The 24,784-nt window shown below is 48.3% G+C and overlaps 1 long non-coding RNA gene across 1 annotated transcript; it reads right to left on the reverse strand.

Annotated features, from left to right (window-relative positions):
- Nucleotides 1-11,626: 11,626 nt before the first annotated feature.
- LOC135278664 (uncharacterized) lies at nucleotides 11,627-22,849 on the reverse strand. The gene is made up of 2 exons (XR_010346121.1): nucleotides 14,010-22,849; nucleotides 11,627-13,382 (listed from the first exon to the last, which is right to left on the reverse strand). It is a non-coding gene; the product is annotated as an uncharacterized LOC135278664 (long non-coding RNA).
- Between the last annotated feature and the right edge of the window lie 1,935 nt (nucleotides 22,850-24,784).

Here is a 24,784-nt window from a genome sequence, read left to right on the forward strand (position 1 = left end):
CCTACAGCATGGCTTTCTGTGAGTCAGCCTTTTTGTGCCATGGAACTTAAAATAGCAAAAGTGAGATAACAGTAGGCTTGTTGGAAATAGAAATTTTCAAGGGATACAAGCAAACACAGAAAAAAACCAACTTTTGCACCTAGAGCGTGATGATGAGCATGGTAGTGATCTGCTGGTAAGAGATTACTGCAAGAATATATCAAATAATCCTAAAAAAAAGTGACTTTTATCTGAGACTGTAAAACATGGAGAATCCCAGGTATGTGGGAAGCACACCACAGGGATTTCAGCCACTCCCCAATCCTCCTGCAGCACTTAGGGCAGAGAGCACAGCTCCCTGAGTTGTCTTTCTCACTCTTTGATAAGCAGGAGTGGTTTCACCCCAACCCCAGCACCTCCTTTAATTTTGCTTACACTGCTGAGAAGCCCTGGGCCAGCAGAGAGGAACCTAAGGCAAATTCCACACTGATTCCACATAGTTCAGGACGTGACTCAATATTTCTAGAGGCAGAGTGAAGCAGGGCATGGGCCAGCAATTATGCAGACTTGTTGGCCACATACGCATCGCTGGTTCTTCAAGGGCTGTACCTGCCAGAAATGAGTTTAAAGCACAAATGAAATGCATCTCCCTCAAAAACCCATCACCTTCCCTGTTTGCTTACATGATGTGCAGTGCACCTACGTGGAGAGCTCCCACTGGGAGCAAAGATCATGCACCACTGGTAATTCTGCACTGTCAATTAGAAGTGATTAACAGGCAGAAGGGGTGGAGCGCCACTGTGGCCCAATGCAGCCTTTTATTTTTGGGTACATTTTAACTATCTTAATGAAAATTAAGATTGTTAAAATGTACCAAAAATAAAAAAGGCACCTCCACACACCCCAGGTCTTGGCATGGTTGGGGTTGTCTCTTTCCTTACTGGCTTAATGAAGTCTCCTCTACAAGTGCCCTGTCCACCTCAGATTTCATCTGCTAGCTCATGGTCCATATGGATAAACTCCCTCCATTCCTCTGTATTTAGGTTCAGTATGTAACATTTGCTAACTTAATTGGCCCTGGGGCGTTTTGCAAAGAAGTGTCCCCACACAGATCCATGGCATTTGTCTTTTATTTTTAATTTCTTCCTATCAAACACAAGTCCTGTTCACAAGGCACCAGGCAGAGGCAGCTGCAGCAGATGTGTAATGTAAGCAAAGCAAGCTGAGGCACAGATACTGCCTGGATTTACACAGCAGGTTATTTTTAAAGCTGAGAGCAAAATCCTCCATCTCCTGAGCCTTGTTGGGGGAAGGCTCACTCCATCCAGGCTGTGTCTCAGCACTGAGACCCAGAGTTTCCATGCAAGCACCTTCCTCCCCTTCATCACTCAGGAATTTTTATTTTAAAAAGTCTCCTAGGACATAAAAAACTTTTCATTTCCCACATCCTGTCATTAAGCAGCTGTACTGCAAACAATGAATGATGACAAACCAAAGCAACAGTTTTAACTGGAGCAGGATTACACTTGGCATCACTATTTGTTATGTGGCTTACTGGACAGCAAGACAAATGTGTGCTTCTGCTGCCCTTTCCTGCTGCCAGCTCCATCCCCTATTAATACATAATGGCACGATTGGAGAAAACACCACAGCAGAAATAGCTGCAGGATGAGACCCCAAAAATCAAATGATGTCTGGGCCAGCAAGGGCTGGGAGTCTGCAGTCTTGGACAGGACTTTTGGTTCCTCTGGGCTGAGCTCTCACCTCTGGCACTGACTCAGTGGCTATCTGATGCTTCAGAAGGAACAAAAAGATTTGGACAAGCCTTCTGGTGCGTGGTGCCCTCATACACACACACACATACACACAGGGAGACAGCAGCCCACCAGAGAATTTTAACCAAAATCCTGCTCCCTTGCACTGCATTACTCTTCACTGAGTAAGGTGAAAACATAACCAACCCACGCCTGATTAATTATCAGACAGTACTTGCAGAGGTTTAAGTAATATCACACTTTGCTCGTGCATCCTCCAAAGCCTGGCTGGTAATGATGATACATGGCTGGTAGCAGAAATGCCATTTAGAAACTGGAGGTACAGAAATATCCGCTGAGGAGGCTGCCAGCGTTACACAAATGGATGTGGATGTATAATCACATAATCCTGCACCAGCGTGGCACTTGTGAAACAAGAGGCTCAAATCTCTGCACCCGGCAGGGCACAGAGCTCCCTCCCAAGCAGGAGGGATGGCAGCCCCTGTCCAGGGAGCCCTTCTGAGGGGTCACTCCAGCCTACACAGGCAGGACCCTGCTCATGCCACCCCCTGCCCAGCACAGTCTCAGGCACGCTGGCACCCAGGACCCCTCAGGGGTCACAGCCAGGGGTAGGACAGACCCTGCACATAAAAAGCAACATTGAGCACTGTCTGCTTGGAATCGTTCTTGGGTCCTTCTGGGCCATCTCTCCGTGCAAACACAAGACCCATTCAGCCCAGGTCATATCCGCAGTCGATCAGGAGTCAATGGGATCATTCATGTCCCAAAAAACCCTGCGCACATGCAAGTTGTTCCTTTGGCAGTAGCCTGGAGTGACACTCCCAGCCCCTGTCACTGCAGCATTCACACTGTTCCACCTCAGTGAGGTCCACAGCCCTTGGGTAAACATAAATAAAGGCAACATTATGGCCCCATTTCGAGTCCAAGGTTGCAAATGGTATTTCTATTTACTATTGAGCATCTCTTTATTCATCAGATCCATTAGAAAATCCATTAAAGAAGAAATTAGGGATCTAATGACCTGCACAGTCATTCGAACCCAGTGTTTCAGATATAGGCATCAAATATAGTTCAGCGCCTGCATCTCCTCTTGGCTGATGACTCACTGGAGGTGGGAGCAGCGTGATGAGACAGCCTTACTCACCCTCCACACCGGGAACAGGCTGGGAGCACTCACGGCCTGGAGCCATCACAGCTGCCTGGCGGGCAGGAGAGGCCACGGGGCCATGGGCAGACAGGGAGCAGGGTGAGGGCAGAGAGAGCAGGGAGAGCAGTGAGGGCAGAGAGGGCAATAGGGGAGAGAGGGCAGAGAGGGCAATATGGGCAGACAGCTGCCCATTCACAGTCAGACTGCTGGGAGCTGGGGTGGCTGGGAAGGAAAGAATGGTGTGGGTGGCTGTGGCATGGTTCTGAGCATGGTTCTGAGTGTGTGTGTCTGTCTGTGTGTGTGGTGTAGAATGGAAATACTTAGAAAACAGGAGTGAACTGCAGCACATCTGCCTCGTAGCTCAGTCTGTCCTGCAGGTGCAGCGGGGACAGTGACTTACCTGTGGCTCTGCAGGGAGACACCACCCAAGGGCAATTTGACAACAGCACTTCGCTGTAGCCAGACCTGAGGTTGGAGCAGCAGCTCCCCTTGACCTCCCACAGCAGCTTGGAGCTGGCACGTCCCCAGCTCCTTCATGTTCTGCCATCACAACACTACAGCAAGGACAGCTTTTCCAATAGGACTTTCTATCCCAAGTCTCTGCCTAATAGCTGACACCAGCCAGGTTTCCCAATCTTAAATTTGCAGTGAGCTCCATAAATTGAGTGCCAGTGTTGTATATACAGATCTACACTGGAACTGTGGCTTTGTGCTGCTCCATTTCATTAAACAAGCTGAACAATTCAGCAGCTGGTTTTATGCCTCCAGGCACTTGGGTCATCTCTGACTTGTACTTGTCTCAAAGTTCACATTTGCAATGACTGGCTTCTCTGGACAATGAGATAAAGTAAATTATAAAATCTTTCCCAATGAAGTGGTTCACACCAGCACAGAGCAGGGGACAGGTAGGGCTGGGATTCCCCTCACATCACATTTTGCCAGCAGTTTTGCCATTTTTGTCCTGCCTTTGCCAGCATCTGAATTGGGGGAGACCTGCACCATCCCCAAAGCTCCACCCTTAGTTCAGTGTGACAGCAGAAGCCAAGCCACACTTCAGCTCTCCCCTTCCAGAAGTATAACAGAGTCCTTTTCTGACTTTCTTGCCTTGGCTGCACAGCAGCAGCATTTGCTTCCCCCACACCCCAGCAAGGAAGGTTTTGCAACCTTGAAATGAACTGAAAAGATCTCGAGCAGGAGCTCAGCTCAGCAGCTTAGAGCTTGTCACACATCACATCCCCATCGCTTTCAGCTGGGTCTGAGACTGTTTTGCAAGTGACTAACGTGGAGCTGCAAAAGATTTAAAGCTTTCTAATAAATGCCATGTCCCCCCTTCACTGCACACAGACACAGACACACACACACTGCATTATTCTAATGCCCTGCTAAGCTTTCTAACTCCTTCTTACATCACACGACATAATCAGCCATTTGGCCCTGAGTCAGTGTTTCCATGAAGCAGAGTCAGTGTAAAAAGCTTTCAAGGCACTGGGATTGTTTTTGCTTCTGTAATGCTTTAAAAATGCTATATCTTGGGACTGAAGACTATTCAGTGAAAACACGGCATTTCTGGACGCCTTTCAGTTCTTGCATCAGAAATGTTGGCGCTGGGAACCAAATTGTTCCCATATTTGAGCTTGGTACCAAAACATCAAGGTTTTGTTTGTGAAGTTTGTAAAAACAAATGACTATAGACTTGAATATATTAATCACGGGGAAACGGAAACAGCTCGAGAGGACTGTCTGGCCTGCTTTGTACTTTACATAAACAGCAGGTCTTTGCTTACCAGTGGCCACATTTTGGGCCAGATGAAAGCAATTAGGATGGTTCACATGTGTGTTCAAGACTCAAGGCAGTATCAGGCCATGGCTGTGTTCTGAAATGCCAGAGCCCATGGGTGCCAGAATTCAGGGAGGTTTAGATTAGATATTAGGAAAAAATTCCTCACAGCAGGCTGCCCAAGGAAGCTGTGAAGTCACCATCCCTGGAAGTGTTAAAAACACATGGAGGTGGCACTTGAGGACTTGCTTTAGTGGTGAACATAGAGGTGGTGCTGAGTTGATGGCTGGACTTCAGGACCTTAGAGGTCCTTTCTGACGTTAACAATTCTATGAATCCCTTTGGGAGTCTTTTGAGGATCCCTTTTGGGATCCCCTTCCAGCTGCTCTATGGGAATTGTATTCCAGCTTCTCAGCAGACATGTCCCAGCACCCTTTCCTTATCCCTAAAGACATTTAGGTGCCATCAAGTGTGGCGTGGGGACGGGGTTGACACACTATCCATGTAATTTGACTGCTGATAAATGTATTTCTCATCTCTGCTTGTTACATGTTGTTACTCACCACTGCCCTGATTTATTTTGCTTTCCAAGGGGAGGAGTGGTGGAAACGCTGTCAGGCCAGCAGCAAGGACAGCAGCACACAGGCATTTTGGAGTATTTATGTCCATTCTTAGCCATTCCCTTCCTTTTTCTGTTTTTAGAAGCCAGAGTGCAATTTTTGCACTGGTTGCAAAGATTATGTGACACCAGTTGTAACTGCTGACAGGTTTAAATGTCATCTGAGAAAAGGAGTGGTGAGGAAGGCTGTGGTTTGAATCCTAACAGGGAGCAGGAACTGGTTGGATATTGCTGTTTTGGGGGGATGCTTAGGACAGGACTAGAGGGTCTCTCTGCTTTGAAGTGATGCATGTAGCCAGCAGGAGCAGTGTTTTCTGGGAAAATGATGTGTTTGCAACAGAAATCTTCACAAACAGGTCTGCTGTCCTGTGGAAAATAGTAGATTTTTTTTTTCCTAACAAAAAATGCTTCCTTTTTCTTCATGGAGAGAGCTCCCAAGCCCAGCCTCATCCCCAGAGAGGCACCGTGACCAGGAACATCTTGATTCCCATTTGAAAGGGCATCGCATGGTGATGTAGGATGTGTGTCTTGGCTCACAAAACTACCCAGCAAGAAAATCTCCCAGTCTGAACTTCTAGCTTTGAATTGAAATGTTTGCCCCCAGATCTTCAAATTTCAACTTTTGAATTAATTTTTTTTTTTTTTTGGTGGGGGGAGGGGTAGCATTTGGGATGTTTGCTTGTTTTGTTTGTTGGTTTGGTTTTGGTTTAGGTCCAGTAGAAAGGACAGTTAACAACTTCCCTTTCTCCTTGGGGTAGAGGTGAGGCATGTGTTGTCTCTAAAAACCAAATAATAGCTCCTGAGTTTATCTCAAAGAAACCTCTAAATTTTTTGATGGTTATTATTAAGCGACAAGTTTTATCTGCTCTTACCATCTCAGTACTAAGGGGGAAGTTGAAGAGTTTTCTAAGAACTTCTTAAACTGCCAGGGAAAACCAACATTAGAGATAAACCACAGTATCTTAAAATCAGAAAATAGCTTCTCTCCAGCTGTGTTATCAAGCAGCAGCACAGCCCTGTGAAGTGCATTCATTGTGCAGCGACTGAAGAAAAAAAAACCTGGGGAAAACAGTGGGAAGCACGAGGTGTATTTTTGGGCACCCACTGATGTGCACAACCTTCATCTGAGAAAGGAAAAAAAGCTCTTAATCCCTCAAATATATTAGGATGTCTCCAGATTATCAGAGTCTAAAATTAGAAGAGATTGAAAAGTTATATATTCCTTTTATTTTAAAGAAATGTCTGCCAGAGTCTGCAGAAAAGCACTTGGCTGCTTCCAGGGGATGAGCGAGGACCAGCCATGGTCCCTGTACTCAAGGCAGCTCCATGTGGGTGTGTGTGTGCAGCACAGCAACCCTGATAATATTTTCCCTGATAATTTCCACATATATAGAATTATAGAATCATTTAGGCTGAAAAGACCTCTAAGGACGGAATCACAGATTCATCATGGTTGGAAGAGACCTTGAAGATCATCGTGTCCAACCATCAACCCAGCCCACCACAATCACCCCTAAACCATTCCTCCAAGTGCCACATCCAGAGGCCTCTGAACACTTCCAGAGACAGTGACTCCACCACCTCCCTGGGCAATTTACTTCAGTGTAAATGTAAATGTAAAACCACTTTTTTTGTGAAATTTTTTTTTTCTAATCCCCAGGTTTTCAGCTGGTTTGCTAAACCCCAAGGTTTAGCCTAAGGGTAGAAGGTGGAGGCAAGGACTGTGGCAAAGGCTTTTTGAAAAACACTGGTGTGTATTTGTTTCAGTGTAGTTAGTTTGGAGCTACAGTAGGATAAATGGGCCTAAGACCTAGTTTAGATGTTAAAGGAAATGCATCTGACACTGACTTCAATAGACTAATTCCAGATTTATATTACACTGAGCCTAGAGCCAGTGAATACACAGCACAGTGATAATTATAGAGAGCAATATAGAAAAACAAATCACCATATTAAGAGAAACAAATAGATTCTGGAAAAGTGCCATGTTTTTAAACTGGGCCACAGTGACTCGGCCTGGTTGGTGCCTATTAGATCATCCTCATGTCCAGGCATTTGGTTTCTATATCTTAATCATGTTGAGAAGCTCAGGCAGAAGAAAGAAAAAGCAATTATCTTTCCCTTAAGAGAATGGTGTATTTAAATAATAATAATGATGATGAAAGGACACTGGGCCAAATAAAAACCACAGCAAAATGAAGGGAAAGGCAGATTCGATCTGACAGGACTTTCTCAGGCTTCCAGAGAGCGTTTTCTCCTGCCCTGCAAACCCCCCTCCCCCAGTCCACACAAAGCCAGAAGTTAAAGGTAAACATCTGTTTCTGCTTGCTAACCTTTCTTTCTTTCCTTAGGAGGCTCTCACTGCTGACAAGGGCACTGCACGTATTTCACTCAGAAGATCAAGCGAGGATAAAGGGAGCGGTTTCCTGCTCCGAAAAGCCGCCCGTGCCAGCTCGGTCATGCTGCTTAAGCACGGCCCTTCGTCATCGCCAGCATGAATGAAAAGCCAAGGCAGCCCTGGGACACACTGAGATCTCTTATAAATCAGGACAGCGAGCTGGCTCCTGGCTCTGACATTACCAAGCCACCATTTTTGACCTGTTTGTCATCGCTTGGTCCTCCAGGCATAGTCTCTGCGAGCCACAGCGTGGAGAAGGGTTGGGAGCAGCAGGAATTCCCCTGGGAAGCGGCTCTTGCCCTTGGTTCTTGCCCTGCATGCAGCAGCACATCAGCTCCCCATCCCAGCCATGTCCCTCCTGCCTCGCCTGGGGCTCCAGTGCTGCCCCTCTGAGCTGCTCCCCAGGCTGCATCACCCTGTTACGCAATGCCAAGTGACATTTTATTTAGGCTGCTTCAGAGGAGCAGGAAGAAAAGACACAACACAATGCTTTCCAAATGCCCTCAAGCCCTGCTCTTTCCATCCCTATTTTTCATCTCCAGCTGTGGAGCCCCGTGAGTGCCCCTGTCTCTGCCTGGGCAGACCCTGAGCCCCCACTCCATGGCCCTCTTTCCCAAGCTGGGGTGCCTGCCTGCCGCCTCCAGCTGACCCGGCACACCCCTCGCCCTCTGAAACGTTGGAGGGATGAGATCATCCAGAGCAGCTCTAAGACAAACATCCTGACAGCCCTCACTAACATTTTCCACAGGTTTCTCAGGCTCCATTAGCTCTTGCTAGATTCTATCGCGCAGCAGTCGCCATAATTAATGGCTTGTGTACTTTTGCACACACAGGTTCTTGTAATCCCCCTGCTCCTCTCTAAACAGAGTCAAAATCACCATCCCAAGGCAGCAAACATGGTCAGTCAATCCATAGCTTGGCAATCACTTAGAACCTCTTTGTTTGACAAATTTCTCTCTGTTCTTCCCACCCATATGTATTACTCTAAAAAAACCCCATGGACACCTCCCTTGTAGGGGATGAAGCATAAACAGAGGGGCATAAATCAAAGTGGTAACTCAATTGAAAACTTTCATCTCAACAATTTTTCCACAAAGCTTGGGGTCCAAGGAAAATAGACCCAAACTTTCTTGGCTGGATTTAAGCCTTGCCTTGAGCCATGATGAGAGGAAGTGATGGAAGCAAGAGGAGAGGGGCTGCCCTATGGAGGCATGCTGAAAGGGAAATAGAAAAATGTAAGCTGTGAATCCTTCCATTCTCCTAGGTGAACACCAGCACCTCTTCCTGCCCTGCAGCAGCATCCAAACAAGCCCCTGGTGCTGAAAAAAGGGTTGTCATGGGGGGATGTTAATGGGCACATCAGCAGCACCTACAGAGTCATCATTATGTGGTTCAGGCAGGAATTGCTGATATTTACGGTGGATACCGTGGTGGTTTAAGCAGTATTTGGGTTTAGGAGCCATTACATTATTGTGAAATATGCACACTGTTGGTGGATGCTTAAAGTGCTGCTACGCTGTGGCATAAACTCAGTATTAATTTTGGCTCCACAGAGGAAATTGAAAATGGTGCCCTTGAAATCATTATGCTGAGCGAAATTCAGCAACAGGGGAAAAGACAGCCTGGAGGGAAATAAGAGAAAATTTACTTCAGGCAGCCAAAGAGATCCCATGGGACTCGCTCAGTCCAGGCTCAGGGATGTGGAGGATGTTGGGGGCAGCCTGGTGGGATGTGGGGGCTCCACACCATTGCTGTGCCTTCCTCAGCCCCAGCTGCCAGAAACCCTGAGAGCCCCTGGGGATGATGTTGTGCCTGTGAAGTGTCATTTGGTCTAATTTTAGCCCTGTTTATGTAACTGCTGTGTGATGGGAAGGTGCCACACTCCTGGAGGGGCTGTGCTGAGGACAAAGCCTGTACCCACACCCTTAGAGCAGGACCTGTGTCTGCCAGGGCCTTCTGCCCCACGCACTGGATGCAGGCAGAACCTGAAAGGATTATACCTGAGCCTTACAGGCTGTATCCTGACAGATTATATAAACACATGTGTGTGTGTGTATATATATATATATATATATATATATATATATATAATCTGTAATATCAATAATGTATATAAAAATAAAGAAACCTATTTCAACTGTCACCCCAAAACATGCCCCCCACTGACTCCACATGTCCTGACCTCTCTAGAAAAAGCTTTGCAGAACCCAAATGACCAGCCCTGGTCTGTGGGCACAAGGGATTCAAAGTCTGTTTGAATGAGCATCAGAAATAAGTGGGGTTTATTGAACTGAGATAAATTCTTGGAACTCATCCACGTAGAAAGGAAATGCTCAGAATTCATCTGAGAGTTGACTCAGATCTGCCCTTTCAACCTCATATCCTGACATTACAACCTGTCTATAAAAAAAAAAGAAAAAAAAAAAGAAATTCTCTACTGGGGCTTCAACATATAGCAGAACTGAGCTCAGAGAAAGAGGAAACAGAAAACTACAACCCTTGAATAGCTCCATGGGAACCACTGTTGGTGTGTGCTCTCCTCTGGCTTAGGAGAGCAAAGCCTGCAGCTGGAGCTGAGGTGAGGACCCGGCTCTACCTGGCCCCTGTGGGACCACACGTCCCAGGCATTTGAGCTGGAGCTGACAGGGCAAGCAGCTGTTCCCACTCCCCCAAAGCCCAAAGTGATGAGCTGCAGGGGTGTCTCCAGCACAGCAGCAGCCCTGGTCCCCTCAGCTCATCCCCCACAGCACACCACGGTGTGATGGAGCCGGGGCAGGGGCTCCCACGCCTGGGGGGACAATCCCCACCAGCTTGTGGAGGAAAGCTGTGAGCAATCAGTGGATTTTCTTGCTCTCTCCCAGGATTTGCAGGAGCGGAGGTCTGGCTTGGTATGGCTCAGATTAGTTTTCATATATATAAAATTCTGCTGGCAACACAGCTGCCCTTTATTTAATGCAGATTGTGTGCACTCCCCAAGTAGAGAAACCATTACCTCACTGACTGGATACGATTTCTCAGCTCCCAGCCTTCAATAAAAATTCTAACACCTGCAAACTTTTTTAACAAATTATGTATATTAGAGCAGAACCCCTTCCCCCCTCCACGTTCTCCTGAACTTGCAGCCATGTGTCTTGAAACCAAATCCTCTCCAAGACATCTGGTCTGTGCTGGTGTGGTTATTACAGGCTCCCCTGTGGTGCTGGTGGCACTGAGCCCATGGACCTGCTCCACAAAGGCCACTGTGTAGCCAGGGCTCCCTCTGCCATGCCGGGAATCCAGTGAATCACTTTCAAGAGTGCCTTTAAAAAAATAAAAATACAAACATTTTTGCATGTAAATGCAAAATGAAAGGATGGACAGCAAAGGGTGAATCCTCAGCTTGTTTCTGCAGGTGTGGATACTGATGTTGGAGGCTGAAACACTTCACAGAAGCTTTTATCATAGATCTGGGCACAGGGGTCCCAGAAAAAGTGTCTGGGCTGCAGAGACCAATAGGTAGGGGAGAACAGAGGTCTCCAGCTCACATTCCTGGGTGCAGTCCTCTGAAAAGCTGCTTTGCCCCCTCATCTCAGCAGTAAAAGGTGTTCACTTGAGCTCTTGAACAGCTGCTAACTAAGAGCCAGGCATGTTTCCACCAGACCCAGCACCCAGAAGGGCTGAATTCAGGTGTGTGCCAACAGATTTGCTAGAGCAGGGCCCAAGAAAAGTCTCATTCATCTAAAGAAGCCCAAACTTGTTTTCTTTTCCCCCAGATCTTCAGAGCATAATTCCCTTCCCAACAATAACCTGACAGATTGAGAAAAGAGCTGCAACCCCTCACATCTCCCCACATCCTTGTGCAGCAGGAACGCCCACGTGGAAACCTCCTGAGCAGCCTTTGTCCTGGTGACATTTCCAGCCCAGTCACTAGGCCAGAGAGAGCATGGACAAGTTTAATTAAACATCCAGACTGTCTGGTGTTGCTTTATTATCACCTGAGCCTTCCCACTGCTTCTCAAGTGAGACCTGAGGCACAGAATCCTGAAAACGAATTAACAAGTTTATTTTGGTTGATTGACCCAGACTTTGGAGCCATAGGAGAAAGAACAAGGGCTTGAAGTTCAGCAGAGCTCCGTGCCAAGTATCACTCCTCAGTGACAGCCCAGAGCTCAGCAGGAGATGTTTGACTTTCCCTACCCAACGTCCTGTCACCGGCAGCCTGTGCAAACCATGCAAATGCTGCAATTAGTATCAGAGATAAACCAGATCCATTAGTAGATGGAAGGGGAACTCAATCTGTTTTACAAATGGAAATGAAGTAGCAGCCTCAATTATAGGATTTTTAAAAACATGCAATTTAGCAAAATGTTGATTTCCTTTTCGTTTACTTCGTTCTTTGTCTTTCAGATACTTCAGCTCAAGTAGCAGGCAGTATATTAAACGACCAGATTTTGGCAATGTATTTAATAATCAAGCTCAAATAAGTGCTCTTAGGAAATAATTTTATTTACAGTTCATCTGGGGAAGAATATTAAAGCTTGAGGATTTGGCTAAAATTATTATCCTACAGTAACATATTTTGAAGGAAGGCACTTGGGCCATGGATGACTTGTACTAGTGAGTCAGAGCACAGCATTTGACCTTTCCAAAAATTCATCATCTATTTGGGACACAGGGCAGGACTTGTCCTCCAGCTTCCCCCAGCCAGGATGGGCAGTCACCACCACAACAGCTTTAGCACTTCCCTTACCCGTGCTGCACCCTGAGCCCAGAAGGGAAGTTCTGGGGTTCCTGGCAAGCAGCTGAATCACTCCTCATCCACCAGATTCCCTCCTCCATACAGTTGCTTTATGCAGAGATATATTTCACCACATATTCTGCAGCAAGGCTGGAGTTTGGGAACTCTACATCAAGATATTTCAGCATGTATATGCCTGTATAACAACTTTGTTTTTTAATTGGTCCAGCCCACGTTACTGTTTAAATAATTGAAGGTGCTCAGCATTAAACATATTTTGCCATGCTTTCCCCATGGCACCTTTCCCACTCCAAACTGTTTGGAAGCTGAACAGAGACTAAGCATTAACTAATTAAATTTCTCAAAACAAAGGTTAATTAGTGTGTTTATTTTGGATTATGTATGTATTGAATTATTAAACACTATATGGTACCATAAAAAAAAAAAAAAAAAGGAAAGAAAGATAGAAAAAGGGCAGGCTGAACAGAGGAAACATTCCTAAGCCAGCTTCCCTGGCTGCCTTGCAGCAACATTAACCATTTGTTCACAATCCAGCATGTGCTTAAAAAAACACATGGTCTTTCTTTAAGGCTACAAGCAAAAGCCCTCCCAATCCAGAAGGAAGGTCCAGCAGCCCTGAACTGTGACTATGGCAGACTCAACCCTTTTAGGACAATGCCTAGGGGAGCAGCACAGATCCCACACTTGGCTCTGTGGTGCTGGACACCTCAGCTGACCTGCTCCTCTTCCAGCCCTGTCTGCTGTGCCTGGCACAGCAGCACTGAGCACCAGAGCTCCCTCCCAGGGCCTTCAAACAGCAGCATTTCTCTCCACCCTCAGAACCACCCCCTTTCCTTTTTGGACCCAAGGTGGAAAGTTTGCAACATGCAGCCCATCTTCCAAATACTTAATTATACAATTATCTGCCTGCAGGCCAAGGTAGTGACTGGAGTCCAAGAGCCAGACCACACTGAAAGAAACAAGCTGGTGAAGATCCACCCTGATTCCAGTTCTCACTCATACAGTGGCCCTATAGCTGAAACATCAATCCCAAAGGATATATGGATAAACCACTGGCAACAAACCAGAGGCAGGAAGATACAGGCTAATACCCATCACGTTGTAATTACCTGGCAGTGTGCAAATACACCTACCTGCCCAAGAGGAGGGCACACAGGGCACTGTTTTCCAAAGCATAAAGGAATCTAAAAAGCTTGCTTGCCTTCTCAAGATTATTATGTAAAGCAACACTTCATATATGCCTGGCCTACAGCAACGGGAACAGTGTCAGGTTTATCTACGTGAGCATTTCCAGCATGCCTATCATGGTGGGTTTGTGATTCATTCTGTCTGAAGAGTCTTATGACAGCTGATATGAGAACCCTTCTTCATCACCAGAATAAGGCTCTGCATTTCAGCTCTCAGCTCATTTTCTGTACAAACAGGAGCCCTGAGTCAGTTACAAAATGAATTCCTTCTTTCAAAGCATCCTCCATTGCTGCAGTGAGCAATAACCTGTGTTGGTGCCCAAACAGCAAACAAAGAGTGGACTCACAAGCACTTCTCAGACAAGACGTGATCCCTGATTTGTGCTTACCTAGAAGCTAACCAACACCTATAAAAGTGTGTTCCCTGTTGCCCCATGTAAATACAACATAAAGTTCAATATAATCTTGGAGATGCAGCTTCCCAGGACTCTGTCAGATGAACTCTGCAGGAACTTGGGGCTGGAAAGGACAGTTCATTGAGGATGGGTGTCAGAAGCAAAAATGGGTCAGTTCCTGCTTTATCACTTTGTGATTGCTGGAGCACTATCAGGAGGTGCAATCAGAGCTGCAGCTGACACCTCCAGAGGAGCCATAAGTGTCTTCAGCTGCTTGTTCTCACCCTGATGTCCTATTCCTATCCTTTGAGGTCAGAATTCCTCCTCAGTCCCGAATCTTTGCTGGATTGCCAGTTATTTGTCACCAGACTTTTTTTTTCAGATTCATTACCTGATCAGGGGGCCAAAGTGGATAAACTCATTTTACAGCCATTGCTTATGAAGGAATGCAAATAAAATTGTCTCTCTGAGAGTTTTTTTCCCCCTCTGCTTAATATTTTTTCAAATGCATTTTTATCAAGGAAATAGTCGTTCTGCAGACTATTAAAGTCACTTTATTGAGGGACCTGATATCAACACCTGCTTCAAAGACAAAACTCCCTTCTTTTTAAATTCAGATATTTTTGTTCTGCTGTAGAAGCGAAAACATATCTTTGAATGACAGATATCTCAGAAATCTGCTTTCATTCCCCTTTCCTCCTTCCCTGATGATCTTGGGTTTCACATTCACACCCTTTGGGAAAATTGCCTGGGAAACTTTTCTGATGATTTGCTGAAGGTCATCTACAGTAAATGTGGTACAAAGTGAACCCAGATCTCAGGCTTTGCAAATGTTCATTATGTAAATTACAGGAGCTGTGAAGATGGAAATGAGGCATACAGATGCTGTTATGCACGAAAAAGCAGAGGGGAAACTTCAGACTTCCCTTCACTACAGAGGCAGTTGCTGTCTGTAGGCACTCTCCTTCCTCCCCATGGTTATTTCCAGCATGAAAAGGCCTCAGGTTCTCTGTGGCTGTTGGTTCAGAAATGACTGGCTCCGTGCTCCTCCATGTAGGTCAAGGACTGGGATAGATCTTTAAATTCACCACACATCTGGGAGAATCACAGGACAAATGCAGCTGCGACCCGGATGGGAGGAAACAAGGAGAGCCCCTGTGCAGGGCATTTATGAATTCCCATCCATGACCTTTATTTCTGGGATTAGTCTTGTTGACTGCCTCAGCCAGGGCTAGTCCTGAGGAGCAGTGTGTCTGTGCTGTGAATTGCAGTGCAGAGACGATCGAGTGGAGGAGATAAAGATTCAGCCCTTGATTTCGTGCATCCTCAGGCACAGTACTTGGAGGCCAGATTTTGAAAGATGTTAGAGATCAAAGGATGAAGAAAGATAACCAGCTTCATTTTCAGCTCTATTCCTGGGCATGTGTTTCCTGAACATTTCAACAGGAAATAAGCATTTTTGTGCTTTTTAAAAAATAATTCTAAATGCCTTTGGGTAGGTGGTTTCATCATGAGGAGCCAACATACATTTAAGTGGCAGATCTTAAATTGCACATTGTTTCAGTTTCCTACTAGGGGAGTGTAAATCCCCTTTTCTTTGATTTCTCCCAGGTTTTGCTCAGGTTTGATGCACAATTCTTCTCTAAAAAATAAATACCATTAAAGACACTCCAAGCCTGATTTCAAGCAGTGATGAGTGCTCAGCCAGTAACGGGAGCTGCTGGTGTTCAGCTCTGTTGAAACTCAGCTGCTGCGTCTCATGTTCAGTTCCCCAAAAATGAAGACATCAAAACCTCAAGACTGCTTTTGGTAATTTTTCCCTAAAAGCTCAGGAGGGAAGCTGTGATGCAGACACATTGATGATGAGGTGGAAGGACAGTGCCCAGCCAGGTGCTCTCCTGTCAAGGGACTGGCACTGTCCAGGGCAGATAGAGTGGGAGAGAAGGGCTGAGCCTTCCCCCACCAACCTCACCATAGATCTGCTGTGACCTGCAGCAAAAAAAACCAAGAAAAAAGGAGAGGAGCAGTAAGACAACAATGGAAGGGAAATTCCAATTCCCTGACCTTGGGACAACCTCACCCTGCATGTTAACAGACAAACAAACAGGGGGGAAAATGATGAAATTGCCTCAAAATGGAAAAAAAAAATAAACCCAGAAAAAAAAGATTTGTTGAGTCATCCAACAGTGTTCGAATCAAGATATTTTCTTAGCAACTGTGCTAAAAGACTAAATGTAACACATTCTGGTTTGGCTTTTCCTTCAGCAGCAAGATTTATTTGCATTCACACATGGGGATCTGGTTTACAATAAGGTTCTCTAGCCCTTTCCTTTCTTTCATTGTTTCCATCGTGTACCTTGGATAGAAAATATCCTTTGGTGAAAAAATCCACACCAGACAACCCCAGGGCAGACCATGCCCCCTGTGCCCATCTCTGCTTGGAGAGGGTTTTGTCTGAAGGGCCCTTTTGAGAGGCAGGAAGGTTTTGCCCTCGGCCCCGTGCTGCAGAGCCTCTCTCCCCGAGAGGAGGAACTTGTCCTCCACCAGCCCCAGGTTTCGCAATGCACTCAGGACACATCTTGCACTGGCCTTGATTTATGCAGAACTGTTGGCTAATCTCTTTTATGTAATCACCGATAGCTGCTCCTAAAGGCTAAGTCCCCAAAATGGAAGGAATGAATTAAAGGAGACAGATGTGGTTTGGCCGGCTCCGTGTTCTGATTGCAGCCTCAGAAATGACCTCGTTAGTTTGTGCCGATTTGAGCAGGGGTTCAACCACACTGCACACCCACCCCAGCAGGAACATTCAGCCTTCTGCCATGCAGCCCAGTTTCATAGCCTGATCCCACTCACACCAAAGCCACTGGAATCACTCCAGGTTTATTCTGCTGAAATGCGATCAAAGTCTGGTCAAAAGTCGCCTGAGTTTTTGTTTACCCCAGATCCCCTTGCTTGGCTCTGCTGCAGGCCTTGGGAGCTAAAGGAATGCCATTCCCCCACAGAGCTGGCTGCCTTGGGTCACCCAGAGAGACTCGGGGAAGGCAAAAGTCCTGAAGTCCCTTCTGCACCATCTCCAGGTTGAGAATCACCCTGAGCTCAGTGACCCACTTGGCCCTCGTGGCTGCACATTGCCTGTGTCTGCAGGCACAACGGGATCCTGAAGGATGATATTCCCAGCACGTCTGTGATGCACAGACCTGTCCATCAAACAGGCATTCGGGGGTGGGCAGGGTGCGAACAAGCCTGGTGAGAGACTCAAAATCCTGGAGAGAAGAAGATGCCGTGTCTGCTCAGCCATCCCCCCCTCCCTGCTCACAAGTAAAGACGCCTTTTGTTTTAGGGATGGAACCACAGCCTGGCTTGCACACCCTGGTGGGAGACCCTCCTCAAATCCTCCTCTTTAATTTTTCCCTATGGAAAAATATTGCCCAGCAGGGCTGCATTTAGATTCCCTTCCTTCACCAAAGCTGCCCCGCCGTGACTGACTTCAGGGGTAGCTGGAGCAGTCCCACAAGCCTTAAAGAATTATTTCCCAGTTTATGTAAACTGAGCACCAGCTCAGTAAAAACAGGAAAGATTTATGCTTGGCAAACATTTCCAAGGAGCCAATATTTCCACGTTACTTACTCGTGGCTTGTGAATACAAACCTCACACAGCTGGTACCTCCACTAATGATCCCATTACAATATGTATTGAGCTGATACTCTGTGATATCTCATTGAAGTATTCATCCATGTCAGAAAGGATTTGTCCATAAAAACATCTCCTCTCACACCATCATAGGAAGCTGCATTCATTCCTCCTTCCTCTGTCATCTGATGCTGCCTAATCCCACTCACCGACATCAATCACAGGGGGAAAATAAGACAATTAACTGGCAATTAATTAAATTATAAACTGTAAGGAAGAGCAGAATATTTGTAAACCTTAATAGCCTTATTAACATGCACATTACCAGCCAGTTGCACAATCCTACGGCTAAGGGTATCTGTGCACATCTGTGACATCACACAGACTTTAATCAAGGGGCTCACCTCAGAGGGCTGCGTGGTGGCATGAGGAACCTGCCTGGCCAGCCTGCAGCTGGGGTGGTACAGGTGGTTTATACCTCCCTTCCTGCAGAAAGCTGCAGTGAGGACCCACAGAGCACGAGGGGTGCTGCAGCATCCCGCCAGCTGTGACTCCCACGCCTTCAGGACACAAGGGTGTGAGGATGGCAATTCTCCCTGTTTCCTGCACAAAACAGGCATCTCAAAGGGTGTGGAGGCAGCACGGAGCTCTGCCAGCCCCTGGGCTCTTCAGATGAGTGCACTGACCTGCAACAACTCAGAGGAGACAGCCACCCTGCCCAGGGCTCTCTCAGGGATGGAGCAGGCACCCAACCATCAGGACTGGTGAGCCTTGGCTCTGTCCTGGGAGGGATACTGGCATTTCTGCTGCAAGGACACATGGTGGGACAGGAAAACCCACCAGTGAGAGTAACAGTGGATTGTTGTTATAAAACACACATGCAATGTGGCTTTGGTTAAAGCTGCTTCCAGAAGGACTAAAGGAAAGTAAGTAGGAAAAAAACAAGGGCAGGTCAGGCACCTTCTGCAAGGTCACAGCAGCTCTTGCAGGCAGGGATCTTGATGGCAGAGGCTCCATCACTGGGGAACTGGGCTCAAAGCTTAATGCAGCAAGTAACAGGGCCTGACCTCTGTTTGAATGTCACGAGACAGGACGAAAAATCCAATCCAACACAAGGCATGAGTGATGCATGAAGCCACAGCCAGACCCAGATGAGGTACCAGGACTGAAGGCATTGCAGTGCTCATGCTGGCACAGCATCACTGCCTGGTCCTCAGGTCCCCTGGCTATAACCTGCACACAACATCCTCGGGGTTTGCTCAATTTTTTCATACTATTTCTATACTGTTTTTTTCTTGGAAAGGTGACCAAATCAGTCCATCCAATATACACCAAACCCTTGACTTCTTCCTAGTCTATTTGTTCTGAAAGAAGTACCATGTGAAGCAGGAGAGTGACCTGCTAAAGCAGGGAAATTAGAGTGTAGAAGATGGATGGAGCTGTAAATCAGGTCTGCCTCCAAGAGCAGGTATAGCCCAGCGAGCCCCTGCCATCTGCCCTCTCTCCAAATCAGCCACATCCCAAACCTCAGCTGTGTTAACTCTGGTTCCAGTCCAGCGTTATTTCTGTAACACGTGAACTGGGATGACATGCACCCAGCCCGTTCATTTATTTGTGGAGTGTGGACTGCTGACTGATGGCCAAGTGCTAATAAAAGCAGTGCTCTCCCTCCTGTGCCATTCCATGCTGGATACTGGCGGCGGGCTGGACCTCTGGGCACACGGCGCTCGCTGGGAGCAGCCGGGGGTCGTCAGTGAGCAGCGCCTTCACATTTTCATTCTTAATTTTGATGGATCTGCAGTGCCACATTGTTTTCTCTCCCAGCTGGGCTCTATATTTAGCCAGGGGTTCTGTCCTCAGCTTGTGTTTTCTGGTGAGGTTGGTAGCTAGCGCTGCTCTGCTGTCGGAACGCCTGCCTCCCTTGTCAAAGCGCGGCTGTTTTGGGGATGCGTGAGGCAGTCAGATGTGACAGAAGCTGAGAGGTTTCTTTCACAGCTAGGAAGGGAGAGGAAGGAGCCAAGCACTTCCATACCCACCCTAGGAGCTCCGGTCCCCTGGGAGGGCTGGAATCCGATGCCGGCTGGCGCTGGGAACACCCACGTTCAGCTAACCTGACTGCAGTGCTCACTGCAGGATAATTGGCTCCGAGGAGGCGTTACAGCAAGAAGAAAAAAAAAAGTCAATCAAAGAAGGTGGGACATCAGACATCTTAAAAATAACCCTGGGTGAAGCTCCAAGAAGCTGCGATGACCAGGGGCCAGATCTGGATTCCCTGAGCCCAGCTGATGTCCGGGGTATTGCTGACCTCTGCGGAGCCTGCTGGGCTGGCGCTGAGGCCAGTGAGATCAGGATCCGTCCCAAATCGCCTGGCCTCCCGCTGCACCCCGTGTTGTAACCGTCCAGGATGTTGACACATTCAACTTGCCACTCGTTTGTGGGACTAATTACACATTCGCATTTGTCTGCGCTCGCTCGGCTCCTAGCAACTGCAGTCACAGTCCTAATTAAAATAATAGACTGAGATTGGTAACATTACTGATTTAACAGGAAATTAGAAGAGTTACGTTCGCAGAGTTTAGGTAATTGACACCAACAGCGCTTTCGTTGTAACGGGTGTTCTGTGATTGATTTCGTTCCCCAGTCAGACCTCAAAGCAGCCTGGGAGCATATCCCACCATCAGATTACAGTACAGGGGAATTAAATGGCTATTACACCACTGCCTGCTCTAGAGCTGGCAGCTGTGGGCTCGGGCACGGCTTCGAGCTTCCAAACCAAACATTAGCCCTAAAATTATAAGCCTAATGTAAAACAAAAGGTCTTCAGCACAACATGTTCAGTTCTCCTGGCACAAGGGTCCCTGCATGGTGCCCATCTGACCACTCCTGACTGGCAAGGGGGCTGCAGGCAGCACAGGAGCAGCTCCTGCATCCTGGGATGTCTCAAATACCAATGCCCTGCAGGTACCACATGCTCCCATGGGCAGACAGAAAGGCTCCAAGCACACTGGTGACCGTGGAATATTCTGGGCACACAGTGGTGGAGCTCAGAGCAGGAGGTGATGGGGAATGTTCAAGGTGTGTGAGATTTCATGTCCACGTTGAAGGGAGAAGGGTTGCCTGTGCTAAACCCATCCTGAAACTTGCTCCACATGAAGTTCTGTGTGCGTGGATAATTTTGCCAGGCAGCAACATTCTCTCATTCTCTTCCTCTCAGAGAGAGCATTGGATTTCTGGAGATGGCCCTGCTCGTTCCCACAGTGGTGTAAATCCAGCTGGGTCCATATGAGCCTCAGAAAGATGACTCAGTGACTTTTTTCTGCTAAGGAAACTTCTGACACCACAGCCTTAGAAAGGTTCAGGTTGGAAGGGACCTTAAAGATCACCTAGTTCAAATCCCCCTACCTTGGGTGGTTCATATATAATACTAATTTAAAAATCCTGGCATTTTCCACAAAACGGGCTGTTATCACAGAGTGGTTGCCTCAAAATTGAGAGTCCAAACACCCCGGACTCTCTTGGTGCCAGCAGTTACAGCTGGGGCTGGTATCTTGTGTTGGCAACTCCCTCCCCACAGCCTGGGCCCACAAGGGCAGATGGGTTTCTAACCTGCCCTGAATGTCACATCTCCTCCAATTCCCTCCAGTGACGAGGCTGAGCTGTCCAGCAAGTTCCCTATGCTGTGTTGTGCTGGGTGGTTCCCAAATTGTACACAAAGAAATATAATTATTTACATAAAGAAATTATAATATAATTTCTGTCTAAACATCTCTAGATTGAGACACTTTGTCTTTGGACACACACATAAGTCTGCTTTTGAAGAAATGCATGCCTGTAAATTATTAAGAAAACTGTGTATGAAATGCCAAAATTGCACGAAGTTTCAAGAATATTAGTTAATAATCATCTGCTCCTTTGGACTCTTTTCTATTTGCAGACTTGGAAATGCGTTGGGAAGAACAAAGTACACGTGGTCTGGACTTGCGTATCTGATATTAATCCCAGCACAACAGGGCTATAAAATGTTTTCATGAACATATATGTCTTCTGCAGAGAGCTTCATGGGATAATACTGCCAGGAGAGATGCAATGTAGGAAATACCCATCCACGGTTTATAAATCCTATCCATCTCAGCATGTCTCAGGGAGTATTATCAGGGCCCTGGAGAGCTACTGCAAATGCTACTCTTGCAGCTTGCATGGATAATTGTTTATAAAAGTCTTCCTTCCCTTCTGCTGTGCCTGGGAACGATTATATCCAGAAGGCATTTGTTGTGTCCGTCTTGTTTGGCTCCAGCAGCTCCCAGAGGTATCACACACGGGATGCTCCAGTAAAGCCCTTACCTTCCTGTTGGGCATGAACAAGAGGATTCAGCTACGCCACAGACTTTTTTCCCTGTGCTTTATCCAGCTTTCAGGTGGCAAATTACAGTCTGGGCTTTAATCACCCAGTGTGTGCACTGAAATGCACTGGGGCATTTGCTTCTGCAGTGTTTTTGTATCCTAGAGATTAAACTTCTCTGCTGTTAGCAGATACCTGACCCCATAAATAAAATTAAGTGCCATCATCTTCTCCCTCAGTTTGCACCAAACCAATGGAGGAAATTGCACCTGGGGCAGGTGATTCCCACCCTGTGTCGAATCCTGGAGTCCATGGGGAAGCTCTGGGTGATCCGAATGGCCCGAGGAATTAATATCCTGTGGGTTTGGGGTGGGGGGAAGCCTCAGCTCCAGACACAGGGATCCAGCCGTGCCTGACGGAGCCAGGGCCCGCGGCACCCCAGCTGCCTCCCGCTGCCATAAATCCTGATCCTCGTGGCACAGCCAAGTTGGAAACACATGAGAAAGCTTAAAGTGGCTTGTTTGAACACTGAAAAAGCAGGTGGTAGGCTCCGTTTGATCCCGAATGAGACGGTGCAGGCACACTGCACCGGCCAGGAGAGCGGGACCCAGGCAGGGCCTTGTGCAGGGACACGGCAGGTGAGCAGTGGGGCAAGCGAGGGACAATGGCCTTGTCACTGAGCCCAGGTGGAGCAGGGCAGGATTGACGCTGTCACGGTGACAGAAACAGTCCGTGGTGCAGCTGGGCCAGCACTGATGGCCAAGGCAGGAATAGGGCAAGGGAAGCTGTGGGGAGGCCAAATACCCGGCCACAGCGCCCTGAGGGGCCACCTGCGGCTGCCGAGAGCCTCAGTGTGTGACACCAGCCACCGGCCCCACTTTGTCACCCCCAGCAGGCACCGAGGAGCCGAAACAGGAATGGGGACAAGGATGTTGATGTGGATGGGGATGAGGGCAAGGACTGGGATGAACACAGCAATGGGTAGAGGCAGGGATGGGGACGTGAATGTGCATAAGGACGTGGATGGGGGCTCCCCATGCCCCGGCGCCAGCAGACACCAGAGCTCTGCTCAGGACCCGCCGGTGCCGGCCCAGTTCCCCCTGAGCACGCCGCACCCGGCGGGCCCCGAACCCGCGGCCCCGGGACCCTCCCGCCGCCATTTCGCGGCGCCGCCGGGCGCGGCCCCACCTGCCTCCCGCCCCTCCCCCGCCCGCCGCCGCGGCCCGCGCGCCCATTTCCGCCTGGCCGGGCGCCGCGCGCGCGCGGCCTCCCCGCCCCCCTCCCCCCCCCCCCCCGGCGCTCAGTCATTCACGGGCACGGGCAATAACGCGCTGTGACGTCACCGGCGGCGCGCGGGCACCGCGCGGGGCTGCCGCGCGCAGGGGGGAGGGGGCGGGGCCGCGCCCCTGGGGGGGTCCGGGGGAGACCCCGCGGGAAAGGGCTGAGGGGAGACCCCCCTGTGGGGGGGGGGGGAAATGGCGGCAAAGGCGGTGCCCAGGGGAGACCCCTGAGGAGAAAGGGCTGAGAGGAGACCCCCGAGGGGAAGGCCGCTGAGGGGAGACCCCGGGGGAAAGTGCTGAGGAGGGGCCGCTGAGGGGAAACCCCTGAGAGGGGGCGGCCGAGGGTCACGGTTCTCATCTCTGGGGGTCCATACCGTTCTCTCATGTGGCCCCGTCTCAGCCGCCTGTATAAAAGTCCCTCCACCCCTCCATTTGAACACCTTGTCTACCTCCATCCTTCTGCAGAATGCGCCAGAAAAGGAGGCAGGAGGCCGCTGGCACAGGAGCGGGTGGTGGGGCCGAGCCATAGCCCCTTGCACAGCGGCCCTGGGCCAGCCACAATCCCCAGCGATCTGCATAAAGCCGTGAGATACCCTCGTGCGACTGATGGAGGGACCCCAAGGTTGAAATCTCAACGTCAGTATTGTTTTCTAAATACACAGAGTCCATATTGAGATTCACATTGTCTGAGCTGCCCAAGCCCGTAGAGGGAGGGGAGGGCGATAAAAGGCATCATCAGGCTTTGCCTTTCCGTTTCTATACCAAAGATAGAGAATATTATAAATTTAATAGATCTTTTTCATTATTCATAGCTTGCTTGTGGAAAAAAAAATCATAATAGTTTGGTGTGATATGTCAGGCATCTATAATTCATGGCGCTGAGATCACACAGCCACCATACAGTGGGAGTTCACAGAGTGAGATGTTTGTAATTAATCTGTGGAAAGAAAAACAAAGACAATAAACTAGGAAGGACAATAAATGAGGGACAGATCCTTCCACCCGCACTGACGTGGGATAGTACTCGGCCAGAAGCGTGAATAATCTTGGCTAAAACCTGTAAAATTCGCCAGGAAGTGGCTGGGAGATTTACAGTAAATAGTAAATTCATCACGGGCTGGTTCATTAGAAGTCAGGCAGACTGTGCTGCAGTTTGGATAACAAGGTGCTGAAAGCAGCAGAGCTTGGGTCAGAGTGTGAGGAGACAAGAGCTCTCCAGGCTGTGCAGGTGGTGCAAGGTTCACTGGCACCCAGAGCACCCCTCTGCCTTCCCCATCCCGCAGGCTGGGAGCTGCCGGCTCAGGGAAGGCTGGAAAGTTTGGGATCCCCTTGGAGTGTTTGCATGGACCTCACTGATTTCTGCAGGACTGAAGGGCTTGGCTGAGCAGGGAGGTTTCTTGGAAGCAGAGCCCGAGCAAGGACCCGAACAAATTGTGCTGCTCGCAAAGATGCGCTACAGTGATGGAACGAGCCAAAGTCCCTTCCTAATTGGAAACAGCAAGCTGGAGTTCTCCAGAAC

The sequence above is a fragment of the Passer domesticus genome, chromosome 11 (genome assembly GCF_036417665.1).
Source record: "Passer domesticus isolate bPasDom1 chromosome 11, bPasDom1.hap1, whole genome shotgun sequence".
NCBI classification, from domain to species: Eukaryota; Metazoa; Chordata; class Aves; order Passeriformes; family Passeridae; genus Passer; species Passer domesticus.